General features: G+C 42.0%; 11 non-coding genes across 11 annotated transcripts; 6 read left to right on the top strand and 5 right to left on the bottom strand.

The window, feature by feature from the left end:
* Window positions 1-302: 302 nt before the first annotated feature.
* On the bottom strand, window positions 303-373 carry TRNAG-GCC (transfer RNA glycine (anticodon GCC)). Its single transcript has one exon. It is a non-coding gene; the product is annotated as a tRNA-Gly (tRNA).
* Window positions 374-529: 156 nt separating this feature from the next.
* TRNAK-CUU (transfer RNA lysine (anticodon CUU)) lies at window positions 530-602 on the top strand. Its single transcript has one exon. It is a non-coding gene; the product is annotated as a tRNA-Lys (tRNA).
* Window positions 603-1,650: 1,048 nt separating this feature from the next.
* Window positions 1,651-1,723, top strand: TRNAK-CUU (transfer RNA lysine (anticodon CUU)). The gene has a single exon. It is a non-coding gene; the product is annotated as a tRNA-Lys (tRNA).
* A 2,188-nt stretch (window positions 1,724-3,911) lies between these two features.
* Window positions 3,912-3,984, top strand: TRNAK-CUU (transfer RNA lysine (anticodon CUU)). The gene has a single exon. It is a non-coding gene; the product is annotated as a tRNA-Lys (tRNA).
* An 821-nt stretch (window positions 3,985-4,805) lies between these two features.
* Window positions 4,806-4,876, bottom strand: TRNAG-GCC (transfer RNA glycine (anticodon GCC)). Its single transcript has one exon. It is a non-coding gene; the product is annotated as a tRNA-Gly (tRNA).
* A 156-nt stretch (window positions 4,877-5,032) lies between these two features.
* Window positions 5,033-5,105, top strand: TRNAK-CUU (transfer RNA lysine (anticodon CUU)). Its single transcript has one exon. It is a non-coding gene; the product is annotated as a tRNA-Lys (tRNA).
* Window positions 5,106-13,018: 7,913 nt separating this feature from the next.
* TRNAG-GCC (transfer RNA glycine (anticodon GCC)) lies at window positions 13,019-13,089 on the bottom strand. The gene has a single exon. It is a non-coding gene; the product is annotated as a tRNA-Gly (tRNA).
* A 1,049-nt stretch (window positions 13,090-14,138) lies between these two features.
* On the bottom strand, window positions 14,139-14,209 carry TRNAG-GCC (transfer RNA glycine (anticodon GCC)). Its single transcript has one exon. It is a non-coding gene; the product is annotated as a tRNA-Gly (tRNA).
* A 3,292-nt stretch (window positions 14,210-17,501) lies between these two features.
* TRNAG-GCC (transfer RNA glycine (anticodon GCC)) lies at window positions 17,502-17,572 on the bottom strand. Its single transcript has one exon. It is a non-coding gene; the product is annotated as a tRNA-Gly (tRNA).
* A 156-nt stretch (window positions 17,573-17,728) lies between these two features.
* Window positions 17,729-17,801, top strand: TRNAK-CUU (transfer RNA lysine (anticodon CUU)). Its single transcript has one exon. It is a non-coding gene; the product is annotated as a tRNA-Lys (tRNA).
* Window positions 17,802-18,850: 1,049 nt separating this feature from the next.
* Window positions 18,851-18,923, top strand: TRNAK-CUU (transfer RNA lysine (anticodon CUU)). Its single transcript has one exon. It is a non-coding gene; the product is annotated as a tRNA-Lys (tRNA).
* Window positions 18,924-19,630: the final 707 nt, after the last annotated feature.

The following is a 19,630-nucleotide window of genomic DNA, read 5'->3' as shown; positions in this document are numbered from 1 at the left end:
GATGGAAGAGCAAGCGTTGCCTTGCCTTGATGCTACAACACTGTAACAAAGCCTGGCCAGCTTAGTCAATAGAAATAAAACTCCCAAGCTAAGAGTCATATGCTTTTAGTACAACATTTGTTTGGTGTTTATTCCCTTTTCAGATCCAGACCTCTCTCTTGGCAGGTGGGAATTCTACCACTTAACCATAAGATTCTAACATTAATTTATTGTATGTGGAATTCTTTACCCGCACCACCAAAATGCAAAGAGCCAGACACTCTTTAACAAAATTTACCATAATTTCAGTAAAACTTGAGTACTGCATTGGCCGGGAATCGAACCCGGGCCTCCCGCGTGGCAGGCGAGAATTCTACCACTGAACAACCAATGCTTCACATTTTACTTCACGGTTACTTACCCAATTTCCTCAATTTGTGAAACCAAGCATGCATCTCAGTGTACTGAATGTGGTAGCCTAGATCTACTTTAATAGCTTGTAGGGCACTCCTTGGCTTGAGTGGCACTTTTGTCACATCACAGTAACCAAGCCTGGCTAGCTCAGTCGGTAGAGCATGAGACTCTTAATCTCAGGGTCGTGGGTTCGAGCCCCACGTTGGGCGGTGTTTTTTCCCAGAATTCTACAGGCGAGATCTCTCTCACTACACAACCAAACGTGTTTTATTTGAAACTTAAAAGAGGTGTACATCAGTGTGTGAAACCAAGCAGGAATCTCAGGATCTACTAAATGTGGAAACCTTGCTTTGGTTTTATAAATTGAAGGGCAATCCTTGCCTTGCCATGATGCCATAACACTGTAAAAAAGCCTAGCTATCTGAGTCAATAGCGAATAAGACTCCAAATCTAAGAGTCATTTGCTTTGAGCACAACATTGGGTGGTGTTTATTCCCTTTTCAGATCCATGCCTCCCTCATGGCAGGCGAGAATTCTACCACTAAACCACAAGATTCTACCACTAAATCATTGTATGTTAAATTCTATACCTGCACCACCAAAATGCAAAGAGCCAGGCACTCTTTAACAAAATATATCGCTGTTTCAGGTGTACATCAGTGGGTGAAACCATGCAGGAATATCAGGATCTACTGAATGTGGAAACTTTGCTTTGGTTTAATAGTGTAGATTGAAGAGCAAGCGTTGCCTTGCCTTGATGCTACAACACTGTAACAAAGCCTGGCCAGCTTAGTCAATAGAAATAAAACTCCCAAGCTAAGAGTCATATGCTTTTAGTACAACATTTGTTTGGTGTTTATTCCCTTTTCAGATCCAGACCTCTCTCTTGGCAGGTGGGAATTCTACCACTAAACCACAAGATTCTACCATTAATTTATTGTATGTGGAATTCTATACCTGCACCACCAAAATGCAAATAGCCAGCCACTCTTTAACAAAATATACCATAATTTCAGTAAAACTTGAGTACTGCATTGGCCGAGAATCGAACCCGGGCCTACCGCGTGGCAGGCGAGAATTCTACCACTGATCAACCAATGCTTCACATTTTACTTCAAGGTTACTTACCCATTTTCCTCAATGTGTGAAACCAAGCATGCATCTCAGTGTACTGAATGTGGTAGCCTAGATCTACTTTAATAGCTTGTAGGGCACTCCTTGGCTTGAGTGGCACTTTTGTCACATCACAGTAACCAAGCCTGGCTAGCTCAGTCGGTAGAGCATGAGACTCTTAATCTCAGGGTCGTGGGTTCGAGCCCCACGTTGGGCGGTGTTTTTTCCCAGAATTCTACAGGCGAGATCTCTGTCACTACACAACCAAACGTGTTTTATTTGAAACTTAAAAGAGGTGTACATCAGTGTGTGAAACCAAGCAGGAATCTCAGGATCTACTAAATGTGGAAACCTTGCTTTGGTTTTATAAATTGAAGGGCAATCCTTGCCTTGCCATGATGCCATAACACTGTAAAAAAGCCTAGCTATCTGAGTCAATAGCGAATAAGACTCCAAATCTAAGAGTCATTTGCTTTGAGCACAACATTGGGTGGTGTTTATTCCCTTTTCAGATCCATGCCTCCCTCATGGCAGGCGAGAATTCTACCACTAAACCACAAGATTCTACCACTAAATCATTGTATGTTAAATTCTATACTTGCACCACCAAAATGCAAAGAGCCAGGCACTCTTTAACAAAATATATCGCTGTTTCAGGTGTACATCAGTGGGTGAAACCATGCAGGAATATCAGGATCTACTGAATGTGGAAACTTTGCTTTGGTTTAATAGTGTAGATTGAAGAGCAAGCGTTGCCTTGCCTTGATGCTACAACACTGTAACAAAGCCTGGCCAGCTTAGTCAACAGAAATAAAACTCCCAAGCTAAGAGTCATATGCTTTTAGTACAACATTTGTTTGGTGTTTATTCCCTTTTCAGATCCAGACCTCTCTCTTGGCAGGTGGGAATTCTACCACTAAACCACAAGATTCTACCATTAATTTATTGTATGTGGAATTCTATACCTGCACCACCAAAATGCAAATAGCCAGCCACTCTTTAACAAAATATACCATAATTTCAGTAAAACTTGAGTACTGCATTGGCTGGGAATCGAACCCGGGCCCGGGAATCGAACCCGGGCCTCCCGCGTGGCAGGCGAGAATTCTACCACTGAACAACCAATGCTTCACATTTTACTTCACGGTTACTTACCCATTTTCCTCAATGTGTGAAACCAAGCATGCATCTCAGTGTACTGAATGTGGTAGCCTAGATCTACTTTAATAGCTTTTATTGCACTCCTTGGCTTGAGTGGCCTTTTTGTCAAATCACAGTAACCAAGCCTGGCTAGCTCAGTCGGTAGAGCATGAGACTCTTAATCTCAGGGTCATGGGTTCGAGCCCCACATTGGGCGGTGTTTTTTCCCAGAATTCTACAGGCGAGATCTCTGTCACTACACAACCAAACGTGTTTTATTTGAAACTTAAAAGAGGTGTACATCAGTGTGTGAAACCAAGCAGGAATCTCAGGATCTACTAAATGTGGAAAGCTTGCTTTGGTTTTATAGATTGAAGGGCAATCCTTGCCTTGCCATGATGCCATAACACTGTAAAAAAGCCTAGCTATCTGAGTCAATAGCGAATAAGACTCCAAATCTAAGAGTCATTTGCTTTGAGCACAACATTGGGTGGTGTTTATTCCCTTTTTAGATCCATGCCTCCCTCATGGCAGGCGTGAATTCTACCACTAAACCACAAGATTCTACCACTAAATCATTGTATGTTGAATTCTATGCCTGCACCACCAAAATGCAAAGAGCCATGCACTATTTAACAAAATATATTGCTGTTTCAGGTGTACATCAGTGGGTGAAACCATGCAGGAATATCAGGATCTACTGAATGTGGAAACTTTGCTTTGGTTTAGTAGTGTAGATTGAAGAGCAAGCGTTGCCTTGCCTTGATGCTACAACACTGTAACAAAGCCTGGCTAGCTTAGTCAATAGAAATAAAACTCCCAAGCTAAGAGTCATGTGCTTTTAGTACAAAATTTGTTTGGTGTTTATTCCCTTTTCAGATCCAGACCTCTCTCTTGGCAGGTGGGAATTCTACCACTAAACCACAAGATTCTACCATTAATTTATTGTATGTGGAATTCTATACCTGCACCACCAAAAAGCAAAGAGCCAGACACTCTTTAACAAAATATACCATAATTTCAGTAAAACTTGAGTACTGCATTGGCCGGGAATCGAACCCGGGCCTCCCGCGTGGCAGGCGAGAATTCTACCACTGAACAACCAATGTTTCACATTTTACTTCACGGTTACTTACCCATTTTCCTCAATTTGTGAAACCAAGCATGCATCTCAGTGTACTGAATGTGGTAGCCTAGATCTACTTTAATAGCTTGTAGGGCACTCCTTGGCTTGAGTGGCCTTTTTGTCACACAACAGTAACCAAGCCTGGCTAGCTCAGTCGGTAGAGCATGAGACTCTTAATCTCAGGGTCGTGGGTTCGAGCCCCACGTTGGGCGGTGTTTTTTCCCAGAATTCTACAGGCGAGATCTCTGTCACTACACAACCAAACGTGTTTTATTTGAAACTTAAAAGAGGTGTACATCAGTGTGTGAAACCAAGCAGGAATCTCAGGATCTACTAAATGTGGAAACCTTGCTTTGGTTTTATAAATAGAAGGGCAATCCCTGCCTTGCCATGATGCCATAACACTGTAAAAAAGCCTAGCTATCTGGGTCAATAGCGAATAAGACTCCAAATCTAAGAGTCATTTGCTTTGAGCACAACATTGGGTGGTGTTTATTCCCTTTTCAGATCCATGCCTCCCTCATGGCAGGCGAGAATTCTACCACTAAACCACAAGATTCTACCACTAAATCATTGTATGTTAAATTCTATACCTGCACCACCAAAATGCAAAGAGCCAGGCACTCTTTAACAAAATATATCGCTGTTTCAGGTGTACATCAGTGGGTGAAACCATGCAGGAATATCAGGATCTACTGAATGTGGAAACTTTGCTTTGGTTTAATAGTGTAGATTGAAGAGCAAGCGTTGCCTTGCCTTGATGCTACAACACTGTAACAAAGCCTGGCCAGCTTAGTCAATAGAAATAAAACTCCCAAGCTAAGAGTCATATGCTTTTAGTACAACATTTGTTTGGTGTTTATTCCCTTTTCAGATCCAGACCTCTCTCTTGGCAGGTGGGAATTCTACCACTAAACCACAAGATTCTACCATTAATTTATTGTATGTGGAATTCTATACCTGCACCACCAAAATGCAAAGAGCCAGGCACTCTTTAACAAAATATACCATAATTTCAGTAAAACTTGAGTACTGCATTGGCCGGGAATCGAACCCGGGCCTCCCGCGTGGCAGGCGAGAATTCTACCACTGAACAACCAATGCTTCACATTTTACTTCACGGTTACTTACCCATTTTCCTCAATGTGTGAAACCAAGCATGCATCTCAGTGTACTGAATGTGGTAGCCTAGATCTACTTTAATAGCTTGTAGGGCACTCCTTGGCTTGAGTGGCCTTTTTGTCCCACCACAGTAACCAAGCCTGGCTAGCTCAGTCGGTAGAGCATGAGACTCTTAATCTCAGGGTCGTGGGTTCGAGCCCCACGTTGGGCGGTGTTTTTTCCCAGAATTCTACAGGCGTGATCTCTGTCACTACAAAACCAAACGTGTTTTATTTGAAACTTAAAAGAGGTGTACATCAGTGTGTGAAACCAAGCAGGAATCTCAGGATCTACTAAATGTGGAAACCTTGCTTTGGTTTTATAGATTGAAGGGCAATCCTTGCCTTGCCATGATGCCATAACACTGTAAAAAAAGCCTAGCTATGTGAGTCAATAGCGAATAAGACTCCAAATCTAAGAGTCATTTGCTTTGAGCACAACATTGGGTGGTGTTTATTCCCTTTTCAGATCCATGCCTCCATCATGGCAGGCGAGAATTCTACCACTAAACCACAAGATTCTACCACTAAATCATTGTATGTTGAATTCTATGCCTGCACCACCAAAATGCAAAGAGCCAGGCACTCTTTAACAAAATATATCGCTGTTTCAGGTGTACATCAGTGGGTGAAACCATGCAGGAATATCAGGATCTACTGAATGTGGAAACTTTGCTTTGGTTTAGTAGTGTAGATTGAAGAGCAAGCGTTGCCTTGCCTTGATGCTACAACACTGTAACAAAGCCTGGCCAGCTTAGACAATAGAAATAAAACTCCCAAGCTAAGAGTCATATGCTTTTAGTACAACATTTGTTTGGTGTTTATTCCCTTTTCAGATCCAGACCTCTCACTTGGCAGGTGGGAATTATACCACTAAACCACAAGATTCTACCACTAAATCATTGTATGTTGAATTCTATGCCTGCACCACCAAAATGCAAAGAGCCAGGCACTCTTTAACAAAATATATCGCTGTTTCAGGTGTACATCAGTGGGTGAAACCATGCAGGAATATCAGGATCTACTGAATGTGGAAACTTTGCTTTGGTTTAGTAGTGTAGATTGAAGAGCAAGCGTTGCCTTGCCTTGATGCTACAACACTGTAACAAAGCCTGGCCAGCTTCGTCAATAGAAATAAAACTCCCAAGCTAAGAGTCATATGCTTTTAGTACAACATTTGTTTGGTGTTTATTCCCTTTTCAGATCCAGACCTCTCTCTTGGCAGGTGGGAATTCTGCCACTAAACCACAAGATTCTACCTTTAATTTATTGTATGTGGAATTCTATACCTGCACCACCAAAAAGCAAAGAGCCAGACACTCTTTAACAAAATATACCATAATTTCAGTAAAACTTGAGTACTGCATTGGCCGGGAATCGAACCCGGGCCTCCCGCGTGGCAGGCGAGAATTCTACCACTGAACAACCAATGTTTCACATTTTACTTCACGGTTACTTACCCATTTTCCTCAATGTGTGAAACCAAGCATGCATATCAGTGTACTGAATGTGGTAGCCTAGATCTACTTTAATAGCTTGTAGGGCACTCCTTGGCTTGAGTGGCCTTTTTGTTACATCACAGTAACCAAGCCTGGCTAGCTCAGTCGGTAGAGCATGAGACTCTTAATCTCAGGGTAGTGGGTTCGAGCCCCACGTTGGGCGGTGTTTTTTCCCAGAATTCTACAGGCGAGATCTCTGTCACTACACAACCAAACGTGTTTTATTTGAAACTTAAAAGAGGTGTACATCAGTGTGTGAAACCAAGCAGGAATCTCAGATCTACTAAATGTGGAAACCTTGCTTTGGTTTTATAAATTGAAGGGCAATCCTTGCCTTGCCATGATGCCATAACACTGTAAAAATGCCTAGCTATCTGAGTCAATAGCGAATAAGACTCCAAATCTAAGAGTCATTTGCTTTGAGCACAACATTGGGTGGTGATTATTCCCTTTTCAGATCCATGCCTCCCTCATGGCAGGCGAGAATTCTACCACTAAACCACAAGATTCTACCACTAAATCATTGTATGTTAAATTCTATACCTGCACCACCAAAATGCAAAGAGCCAGGCACTCTTTAACAAAATATATCGCTGTTTCAGGTGTACATCAGTGGGTGAAACCATGCAGGAATATCAGGATCTACTGAATGTGGAAACTTTGCTTTGGTTTAATAGTGTAGATTGAAGAGCAAGCGTTGCCTTGCCTTGATGCTACAACACTGTAACAAAGCCTGGCCAGCTTAGTCAATAGAAATAAAACTCCCAAGCTAAGAGTCATATGCTTTTAGTACAACATTTGTTTGGTGTTTATTCCCTTTTCAGATCCAGACCTCTCTCTTGGCAGGTGGGAATTCTACCACTAAACCACAAGATTCTAACATTAATTTATTGTATGTGGAATTCTATACCTGCACCACCAAACAGCAAAGAGCCAGACACTCTTTAACAAAATATACCATAATTTCAGTAAAACTTGAGTACTGCATTGGCCGGGAATTGAACCCGGGCCTCCCGCGTGGCAGGCGAGAATTCTACCACTGAACAACCAATGCTTCACATTTTACTTCACGGTTACTTACCCATTTTCCTCAATTTGTGAAACCAAGCATGCATCTCAGTGTACTGAATGTGGTAGCCTAGATCTACTTTAATAGCTTGTAGGGCACTCCTTGGCTTGAGTGGCCTTTTTGTCACACAACAGTAACCAAGCCTGGCTAGCTCAGTCAGCAGAGCATGAGACTCTTAATCTCAGGGTCGTGGGTTCGAGCCCCACGTTGTGCCGTGTTTTTTCCCAGAATTCTACAGGCGAGATCTCTGTCACTACACAACCAAACGTGTTTTATTTGAAACTTAAAAGAGGTGTACATCAGTGTGTGAAACCAAGCAGGAATCTCAGGATCTACTAAATGTGGAAACCTTGCTTTGGTTTTATAAATTGAAGGGCAATCCTTGCCTTGCCATGATGCCATAACACTGTAAAAAAGCCTAGCTATCTGAGTCAATAGCGAATAAGACTCCAAATCTAAGAGTCATTTGCTTTGAGCACAACATTGGGTGGTGTTTATTCCCTTTTCAGATCCATGCCTCCCTCATGGCAGGCGAGAATTCTACCACTAAACCACAAGATTCTACCACTAAATCATTGTATGTTAAATTCTATACCTGCACCACCAAAATGCAAAGAGCCAGGCACTCTTTAACAAAATATATCGCTGTTTCAGGTGTACATCAGTGGGTGAAACCATGCAGGAATATCAGGATCTACTGAATGTGGAAACTTTGCTTTGGTTTAATAGTGTAGATTGAAGAGCAAGCGTTGCCTTGCCTTGATGCTACAACACTGTAACAAAGCCTGGCCAGCTTCGTCAATAGAAATAAAACTCCCAAGCTAAGAGTCATATGCTTTTAGTACAACATTTGTTTGGTGTTTATTCCCTTTTCAGATCCAGACCTCTCTCTTGGCAGGTGGGAATTCTACCACTAAACCACAAGATTCTACCATTAATTTATTGTATGTGGAATTCTATACCTGCACCACCAAAATGCAAAGAGCCAGACACTCTTTAACAAAATATACCATAATTTCAGTAAAACTTGAGTACCGCATTGGCCGGGAATCGAACCCGGGCCTCCCGCGTGGCAGGCGAGAATTCTACCACTGAACAACCAATGCTTCACATTTTACTTCACGGTTACTTACCCATTTTCCTCAATTTGTGAAACCAAGCATGCATCTCAGCGTACTGAATGTGGTAGCCTAGATCTACTTTAATAGCTTGTAGGGCACTCCTTGGCTTGAGTGGCCTTTTTGTCACACAACAGTAACCAAGCCTGGCTAGCTCAGTCGGTAGAGCATGAGACTCTTAATCTCAGGGTCGTGGGTTCGAGCCCCACATTGGGCGGTGTTTTTTCCCAGAATTCTACAGGCGAGATCTCTGTCACTACACAACCAAACGTGTTTTATTTGAAACTTAAAAGAGGTGTACATCAGTGTGTGAAACCAAGCAGGAATCTCAGGATCTACTAAATGTGGAAACCTTGCTTTGGTTTTATAAATTGAAGGGCAATCCTTGCCTTGCCATGATGCCGTAACACTGTAAAAAAGCCTAGCTATCTGAGTCAATAGCGAATAAGACTCCAAATCTAAGAGTCATTTGCTTTGAGCACAACATTGGGTGGTGTTTATTCCCTTTTCAGATCCATGCCTCCCTCATGGCAGTCGAGAATTCTACCACTAAACCACAAGATTCTACCACTAAATCATTGTATGTTAAATTCTATACCTGCACCACCAAAATGCAAAGAGCCAGGCACTCTTTAACAAAATATATCGCTGTTTCAGGTGTACATCAGTGGGTGAAACCATGCAGGAATATCAGGATCTACTGAATGTGGAAACTTTGCTTTGGTTTAATAGTGTAGATTGAAGAGCAAGCGTTGCCTTGCCTTGATGCTACAACACTGTAACAAAGCCTGGCCAGCTTAGTCAATAGAAATAAAACTCCCAAGCTAAGAGTCATATGCTTTTAGTACAACATTTGTTTGGTGTTTATTCCCTTTTCAGATCCAGACCTCTCTCTTGGCAGGTGGGAATTCTACCACTTAACCACAAGATTCTAACATTAATTTATTGTATGTGGAATTCTTTACCTGCACCACCAAAATGCAAAGAGCCAGACACTCTTTAACAAAATATACCATAATTTCAGTAAAACTTGAGTACTGCGTTGGCTGGGAATCAAACCCGGGCCTCCCGCGTGGCAGGCTAGAATTCTACCACTGAACAACCAATGCTTCACATTTTACTTCACGGTTACTTACCCATTTTCCTCAATTTGTGAAACCAAGCATGCATCTCAGTGTACTGAATGTGGTAGACTAGATCTACTTTAATAGCTTGTAGGGCACTCCTTGGCTTGAGTGGCCTTTTTGTCACACAACAGTAACCAAGCCTGGCTAGCTCAGTCGGTAGAGCATGAGACTCTTAATCTCAGGGTCGTGGGTTCGAGCCCCATGTTGGGCGGTGTTTTTTCCCAGAATTCTACAGGCGAGATCTCTGTCACTACACAACCAAACCTGTTTTATTTGAAACTTAAAAGAGGTGTACATCAGTGTGTGAAACCAAGCAGGAATCTCAGGATCTACTAAATGTGGAAACCTAGCTTTGGTTTTATAGATTGAAGGGCAATCCTTGCCTTGCCATGATGCCATAACACTGTAAAAAAGCCTAGTTATCTGAGTCAATAGCGAATAAGACTCCAAATCTAAGAGTCATTTACTTTGAGCACAACATTGGGTGGTGTTTATTCCCTTTTCAGATCCATGCCTCCCTCATGGCAGGCGAGAATTCTACCACTAAACCACAAGATTCTACCACTAAATCATTGTATGTTGAATTCTATACCTGGACCACCAAAATGCAAAGAGCCAGGCACTCTTTAACAAAATATATCGCTTTTTCAGGTGTACATCAGTGGGTGAAACCATGCAGGAATATCAGGATCTACTGAATGTGGAAACTTTGCTTTGGTTTAATAGTGTAGATTGAAGAGCAAGCGTTGCCTTGCCTTGATGCTACAACACTGTAACAAAGCCTGGCCAGCTTAGTCAATAGAAATAAAACTCCCAAGCTAAGAGTCATATGCTTTTAGTACAACATTTGTTTGGTGTTTATTCCCTTTTCAGATCCAGACCTCTCTCTTGGCAGGTGGGAATTCTACCACTAAACCACAAGATTCTAACATTAATTTATTGTATGTGGAATTCTATACCTGCACCACCAAAAAGCAAAGAGCCAGACACTCTTTAACAAAATATACCATAATTTCAGTAAAACTTGAGTACTGCATTGGCCGGGAATCAAACCCGGGCCTCCCGCGTGGCAGGCGAGAATTCTACCACTGAACAACCAATGCTTCACATTTTACTTCTCGGTTACTTACCCATTTTCCTCAATTTGTGAAACCAAGCATGCATCTCAGTGTACTGAATGTGGTAGCCTAGATCTACTTTAATAGCTTGTAGGGCACTCCTTGGCTTGAGTGGCCTTTTTGTCACACAACAGTAACCAAGCCTGGCTAGCTCAGTCGGTAGAGCATGAGACTCTTATCTCAGGGTCGTGGGTACGAGCCCCACGTTGGGCGGTGTTTTTTCCCAGAATTCTACAGGCGAGATCTCTGTCACTACACAACCAAACGTGTTTTATTTTAAACTTAAAAGAGGTGTACATCAGTGTGTGAAACCAAGCAGGAATCTCAGGATCTACTAAATGTGGAAACCTTGCTTTGGTTTTATAAATTGAAGGGCAATCCTTGCCTTGCCATGATGCCATAACACTGTAAAAAAGCCTAGCTATCTGAGTCAATAGCGAATAAGACTCCAAATCTAAGAGTCATTTGCTTTGAGCACAACATTGGGTGGTGTTTATTCCCTTTTCAGATCCATGCCTCCCTCATGGCAGGCGAGAATTCTACCACTAAACCACAAGATTCTACTACTAAATCATTGTATGTTAAATTCTATACCTGCACCACCAAAATGCAAAGAGCCAGGCACTCTTTAACAAAATATATCGCTGTTTCAGGTGTACATCAGTGGGTGAAACCATGCAGGAATATCAGGATCTACTGAATGTGGAAACTTTGCTTTGGTTTAATAGTGTAGATTGAAGAGCAAGCGTTGCCTTGCCTTGATGCTACAACACTGTAACAAAGCCTGGCCAGCTTAGTCAATAGAAATAAAACTCCCAAGCTAAGAGTCATATGCTTTTAGTACAACATTTGTTTGGTGTTTATTCCCTTTTCAGATCCAGACCTCTCTCTTGGCAGGTGGGAATTCTACCACTAAAACACAAGATTCTAACATTAATTTATTGTATGTGGAATTCTATACCTGCACCACCAAAAAGCAAAGAGCCAGACACTCTTTAACAAAATATACCATCATTTCAGTAAAACTTGAGTACTGCGTTGGCTGGGAATCAAACCCGGGCCTCCCGCGTGGCAGGCTAGAATTCTACCACTGAACAACCAATGCTTCACGTTTTACTTCACGGTTACTTACCCATTTTCCTCAATTTGTGAAACCAAGCATGCATCTCAGTGTACTGAATGTGGTAGACTAGATCTACTTTAATAGCTTGTAGGGCACTCCTTGGCTTGAGTGGCCTTTTTGTCACACAACAGTAACCAAGCCTGGCTATCTCAGTCGGTAGAGCATGAGACTCTTAATCTCAGGGTCGTGGGTTCGAGCCCCATGTTGGGCGGTGTTTTTTCCCAGAATTATACAGGCGAGATCTCTGTCACTACACAACCAAACCTGTTTTATTTGAAACTTAAAAGAGGTGTACATCAGTGTGTGAAACCAAGCAGGAATCTCAGTATCTACTAAATGTGGAAACCTAGCTTTGGTTTTATAGATTGAAGGGCAATCCTTGCCTTGCCATGATGCCATAACACTGTAAAAAAGCCTAGTTATCTGAGTCAATAGCGAATAAGACTGCAAATCTAAGAGTCATTTACTTTGAGCACAACATTGGGTGGTGTTTATTCCCTTTTCAGATCCATGCCTCCCTCATGGCAGGCGAGAATTCTACCACTAAACCACAAGATTCTACCACTAAATCATTGTATGTTGAATTCTATACCTGGACCACCAAAATGCAAAGAGCCAGGCACTCTTTAACAAAATATATCGCTTTTTCAGGTGTACATCAGTGGGTGAAACCATGCAGGAATATCAGGATCTACTGAATGTGGAAACTTTGCTTTGGTTTAATAGTGTAGATTGAAGAGCAAGCGTTGCCTTGCCTTGATGCTACAACACTGTAACAAAGCCTGGCCAGCTTAGTCAATAGAAATAAAACTCCCAAGCTAAGAGTCATATGCTTTTAGTACAACATTTGTTTGGTGTTTATTCCCTTTTCAGATCCAGACCTCTCTCTTGGCAGGTGGGAATTCTACCACTAAACCACAAGATTCTAACATTAATTTATTGTATGTGGAATTCTATACCTGCACCACCAAAAAGCAAAGAGCCAGACACTCTTTAACAAAATATACCATAATTTCAGTAAAACTTGAGTACTGCATTGGCCGGGAATCGAACCCGGGCCTCCCGCGTGGCAGGCGAGAATTCTACCACTGAACAACCAATGCTTCACATTTTACTTCACGGTTACTTACCCATTTTCCTCAATTTGTGAAACCAAGCATGCATCTCAGTGTACTGAATGTGGTAGACTAGATCTACTTTAATAGCTTGTAGGGCACTCCTTGGCTTGAGTGGCCTTTTTGTCACACAACAGTAACCAAGCCTGGCTATCTCAGTCGGTAGAGCATGAGACTCTTAATCTCAGGGTCGTGGGTTCGAGCCCCATGTTGGGCGGTGTTTTTTCCCAGAATTATACAGGCGAGATCTCTGTCACTACACAACCAAACGTGTTTTATTTGAAACTTAAAAGAGGTGTACATCAGCGTGTGAAACCAAGCAGGAATCTCAGGATCTACTAAATGTGGAAACCTTGCTTTGGTTTTATAAATTGAAGGGCAATCCTTGCCTTGCCATGATGCCATAACACTGTAAAAAAGCCTAGCTATCTGAGTCAATAGCGAATAAGACTCCAAATCTAAGAGTCATTTGCTTTGAGCACAACATTGGGTGGTGTTTATTCCTTTTCAGATCCATGCCTCCCTCATGGCAGGCGAGAATTCTACCACTAAACCACAAGATTCTACCACTAAATCATTGTATGTTAAATTCTATACCTGCACCACCAAAATGCAAAGAGCCAGGCACTCTTTAACAAAATATATCGCTGTTTCAGGTGTACATCAGTGGGTGAAACCATGCAGGAATATCAGGATCTACTGAATGTGGAAACTTTGCTTTGGTTTAATAGTGTAGATTGAAGAGCAAGCGTTGCCTTGCCTTGATGCTACAACACTGTAACAAAGCCTGGCCAGCTTAGTCAATAGAAATAAAACTCCTAAGCTAAGAGTCATATGCTTTTAGTACAACATTTGTTTGGTGTTTATTCCCTTTTCAGATCCAGACCTCTCTCTTGGCAGGTGGGAATTCTACCACTAAACCACAAGATTCTACCATTAATTTATTGTATGTGGAATTCTATACCTGCACCACCAAAATGCAAAGAGCCAGGCACTCTTTAACAAAATATACCATAATTTCAGTAAAACTTGAGTACTGCATTGGCCGGGAATCGAACCCGGGCCTCCCGCGTGGCAGGCGAGAATTCTACCACTGAACAACCAATGCTTCACATTTTACTTCACGGTTACTTACCCATTTTCCTCAATGTGTGAAACCAAGCATGCATCTCAGTGTACTGAATGTGGTAGCCTAGATCTACTTTAATAGCCTGTATTGCACTCCTTGGCTTGAGTGGCCTTTTTGTCAAATCACAGTAACCAAGCCTGGCTAGCTCAGTCGGTAGAGCATGAGACTCTTAATCTCAGGGTCGTGTGTTCGAGCCCCACGTTGGGCAGTGTTTTTTCCCAGAATTCTACAGGCGAGATCTCTGTCACTACACAACCAAACGTGTTTTATTTGAAACTTAAAAGAGGTGTACATCAGTGTGTGAAACCAAGCAGAAATCTCAGGATCTACTAAATGTGGAAACCTTGCTTTGGTTTTATAAATTGAAGGGCAATCCTTGCCTTGCCATGATGCCATAACACTGTAAAAAAGCCTAGCTATCTGAGTCAATAGCGAATAAGACTCCAAATCTAAGAGTCATTTGCTTTGAGCACAACATTGGGTGGTGTTTATTCCCTTTTCAGATCCATGCCTCCCTCATGGCAGGCGAGAATTCTACCACTAAACCACAAGATTCTACCACTAAATCATTGTATGTTAAATTCTATACCTGCACCACCAAAATGCAAAGAGCCAGGCACTCTTTAACAAAATATATCGCTGTTTCAGGTGTACATCAGTGGGTGAAACCATGCAGGAATATCAGGATCTACTGAATGTGGAAACTTTGCTTTGGTTTAATAGTGTAGATTGAAGAGCAAGCGTTGCCTTGCCTTGATGCTACAACACTGTAACAAAGCCTGGCCAGCTTAGTCAATAGAAATAAAACTCCCAAGCTAAGAGTCATATGCTTTTAGTACAACATTTGTTTGGTGTTTATTCCCTTTTCAGATCCAGACCTCTCTCTTGGCAGGTGGGAATTCTACCACTAAAACACAAGATTCTAACATTAATTTATTGTATGTGGAATTCTATACCTGCACCACCAAAAAGCAAAGAGCCAGACACTCTTTAACAAAATATACCATAATTTCAGTAAAACTTGAGTACTGCATTGGCCGGGAATCGAACCCAGGCCTCCCGCGTGGCAGGCGAGAATTCTACCACTGAACAACCAATGCTTCACATTTTACTTCACGGTTACTTACCCATTTTCCTCAATTTGTGAAACCAAGCATGCATCTCAGTGTACTGAATGTGGTAGCCTAGATCTACTTTAATAGCTTGTAGGGCACTCCTTGGCTTGAGTGGCCTTTTTGTCACACAACAGTAACCAAGCCTGGCTAGCTCAGTCGGTAGAGCATGAGTCTCTTAATCTGAGGGTCGTGGGTTCGAGCCCCACGTTGGGCGGTGTTTTTTCCCAGAATTCTACAGGCGAGATCTCTGTCACTACACAACCAAACGTGTTTTATTTGAAACTTAAAAGAGGTGTACATCAGTGTGTGAAACCAAGCAGGAATCTCAGGATCTACTAAATGTGGAAACCTTGCTTTGGTTTTATAAATTGAAGGGCAATCCTTGCCTTGCCATGATGCCATAACACTGTAAAAAAGCCTAGCTATCTGAGTCAATAGCGAATAAGACTCCAAATCTAAGAGTCATTTGCTTTGAGCACAACATTGGGTGGTGTTTATTCCCTTTTCAGATCCATGCCTCCCTCATGGCAGGCGAGAATTCTACCACTAAACCACAAGATTCTACCACTAAATCATTGTATGTTAAATTATATACCTGCACCACCAAAATGCAAAGAGCCAGGCACTCTTTAACAAAATATATCGCTGTTTCAGGTGTACATCAGTGGGTGAAACCATGCAGGAATATCAGGATCTACTGAATGTGGAAACTTTGCTTTGGTTTAATAGTGTAGATTGAAGAGCAAGCGTTGCCTTGCCTTGATGCTACAACACTGTAACAAAGCCTGGCCAGCTTAGTCAATAGAAATAAAACTCCCAAGCTAAGAGTCATATGCTTTTAGTACAACATTTGTTTGGTGTTTATTCCCTTTTCAGATCCAGACCTCTCTCTTGGCAGGTGGGAATTCTACCACTAAACCACAAGATTCTACCATTAATTTATTGTATGTGGAATTCTATACCTGCACCACCAAAATGCAAAGAGCCAGACACTCTTTAACAAAATATACCATAATTTCAGTAAAACTTGAGTACTGCATTGGCCGGGAATCGAACCCGGGCCTCCCGCGTGGCAGGCGAGAATTCTACCACTGAACAAAAAATGCTTTACATTTTACTTCATGGTTACTTACCCATTTTCCTCAATTTGTGAAACCAAGCATGCATCTCAGTGTACTGAATGTGGTAGCCTAGATCTACTTTAATAGCTTGTAGGGCACTCCTTGGCTTGAGTGGCCTTTTTGTCACACAACAGTAACCAAGCCTGGCTAGCTCAGTCGGTAGAGCATGAGACTCTTAATCTCAGGGTCGTGGAATCGAGCCCCACGTTGGGCGGTGTTTTTTCCCAGAATTCTACAGGCGAGATCTCTGTCACTACACAACCAAACATGTTTTATTTGAAACTTAAAAGAGGTGTACATCAGTGTGTGAAACCAAGCAGGAATCTCAGGATCTACTAAATGTGGAAACCTTGCTTTGGTTTTATAAATTGAAGGGCAATCCTTGCCTTTCCATGATGCCATAACACTGTAAAAAAGCCTAGCTATCTGAGTCAATAGCGAATAAGACTCCAAATCTAAGAGTCATTTGCTTTGAGCACAACATTGGGTGGTGTTTATTCCCTTTTCAGATCCATGCCTCCCTCATGGCAGGCGAGAATTCTACCACTAAACCACAAGATTCTACCACTAAATCATTGTATGTTGAATTCTATACCTGCACCACCAAAATGCAAAGAGCCAGGCACTCTTTAACAAAATATATCGCTGTTTCAGGTGTACATCAGTGGGTGAAACCATGCAGGAATATCAGGATCTACTGAATGCGGAAACTTTGCTTTGGTTTAATAGTGTAGATGGAAGAGCAAGCGTTGCCTTGCCTTGATGCTACAACACTGTAACAAAGCCTGGCCAGCTTAGTCAATAGAAATAAAACTCCCAAGCTAAGAGTCATATGCTTTTAGTACAACATTTGTTTGGTGTTTATTCCCTTTTCAGATCCAGACCTCTCTCTTGGCAGGTGGGAATTCTACCACTTAACCATAAGATTCTAACATTAATTTATTGTATGTGGAATTCTTTACCCGCACCACCAAAATGCAAAGAGCCAGACACTCTTTAACAAAATATACCATAATTTCAGTAAAACTTGAGTACTGCATTGGCCGGGAATCGAACCCGGGCCTCCCGCGTGGCAGGCGAGAATTCTACCACTGAACAACCAATGCTTCACATTTTACTTCACGGTTACTTACCCATTTTCCTCAATTTGTGAAACCAAGCATGCATCTCAGTGTACTGAATGTGGTAGCCTAGATCTACTTTAATAGCTTGTAGGGCACTCCTTGGCTTGAGTGGCACTTTTGTCACATCACAGTAACCAAGCCTGGCTAGCTCAGTCGGTAGAGCATGAGACTCTTAATCTCAGGGTCGTGGGTTCGAGCCCCACGTTGGGCGGTGTTTTTTCCCAGAATTCTACAGGCGAGATCTCTGTCACTACACAACCAAACGTGTTTTATTTGAAACTTAAAAGAGGTGTACATCAGTGTGTGAAACCAAGCAGGAATCTCAGGATCTACTAAATGTGGAAACCTTGCTTTGGTTTTATAAATTGAAGGGCAATCCTTGCCTTGCCATGATGCCATAACACTGTAAAAAAGCCTAGCTATCTGAGTCAATAGCGAATAAGACTCCAAATCTAAGAGTCATTTGCTTTGAGCACAACATTGGGTGGTGTTTATTCCCTTTTCAGATCCATGCCTCCCTCATGGCAGGCGAGAATTCTACCACTAAACCACAAGATTCTACCACTAAATCATTGTATGTTAAATTCTATACCTGCACCACCAAAATGCAAAGAGCCAGGCACTCTTTAACAAAAATATATCGCTGTTTCAGGTGTACATCAGTGGGTGAAACCATGCAGGAATATCAGGATCTACTGAATGTGGAAACTTTGCTTTGGTTTAATAGTGTAGATTGAAGAGCAAGCGTTGCCTTGCCTTGATGCTACAAACTGTAACAAAGCCTGGCCAGCTTAGTCAATAGAAATAAAACTCCCAAGCTAAGAGTCATATGCTTTTAGTACAACATTTGTTTGGTGTTTATTCCCTTTTCAGATCCAGACCTCTCTCTTGGCAGGTGGGAATTCTACCACTAAACCACAAGATTCTACCATTAATTTATTGTATGTGGAATTCTATACCTGCACCACCAAAATGCAAATAGCCAGCCACTCTTTAACAAAATATACCATAATTTCAGTAAAACTTGAGTACTGCATTGGCCGAGAATCGAACCCGGGCCTACCGCGTGGCAGGCGAGAATTCTACCACTGAACAACCAATGCTTCACATTTTACTTCAAGGTTACTTACCCATTTTCCTCAATGTGTGAAACCAAGCATGCATCTCAGTGTACTGAATGTGGTAGCCTAGATCTACTTTAATAGCTTTGTAGGGCACTCCTTGGCTTGAGTGGCACTTTTGTCACATCACAGTAACCAAGCCTGGCTAGCTCAGTCGGTAGAGCATGAGACTCTTAATCTCAGGGTCGTGGGTTCGAGCCCCACGTTGGGCGGTGTTTTTTCCAGAATTCTACAGGCGAGATCTCTGTCACTACACAACCAAACGTGTTTTATTTGAAACTTAAAAGAGGTGTACATCAGTGTGTGAAACCAAGCAGGAATCTCAGGATCTACTAAATGTGGAAACCTTGCTTTGGTTTTATAAATTGAAGGGCAATCCTTGCCTTGCCATGATGCCATAACACTGTAAAAAAGCCTAGCTATCTGAGTCAATAGCGAATAAGACTCCAAATCTAAGAGTCATTTGCTTTGAGCACAACATTGGGTGGTGTTTATTCCCTTTTCAGATCCATGCCTCCCTCATGGCAGGCGAGAATTCTACCACTAAACCACAAGATTCTACCACTAAATCATTGTATGTTAAATTCTATACTTGCACCACCAAAATGCAAAGAGCCAGGCACTCTTTAACAAAATATATCGCTGTTTCAGGTGTACATCAGTGGGTGAAACCATGCAGGAATATCAGGATCTACTGAATGTGGAAACTTTGCTTTGGTTTAATAGTGTAGATTGAAGAGCAAGCGTTGCCTTGCCTTGATGCTACAACACTGTAACAAAGCCTGGCCAGCTTAGTCAATAGAAATAAAACTCCCAAGCTAAGAGTCATATGCTTTTAGTACAACATTTGTTTGGTGTTTATTCCCTTTTCAGATCCAGACCTCTCTCTTGGCAGGTGGGAATTCTACCACTAAACCAA

This window comes from Crinia signifera, unplaced genomic scaffold, assembly GCF_055691185.1.
Source record: "Crinia signifera unplaced genomic scaffold, ASM5569118v1 HAP2_SCAFFOLD_74, whole genome shotgun sequence".
Lineage (NCBI taxonomy): Eukaryota > Metazoa > Chordata > Amphibia > Anura > Myobatrachidae > Crinia > Crinia signifera.
Note: the sequence above shows the minus strand (reverse complement) of the source record. Positions and strands in the feature narration are given on the sequence as shown.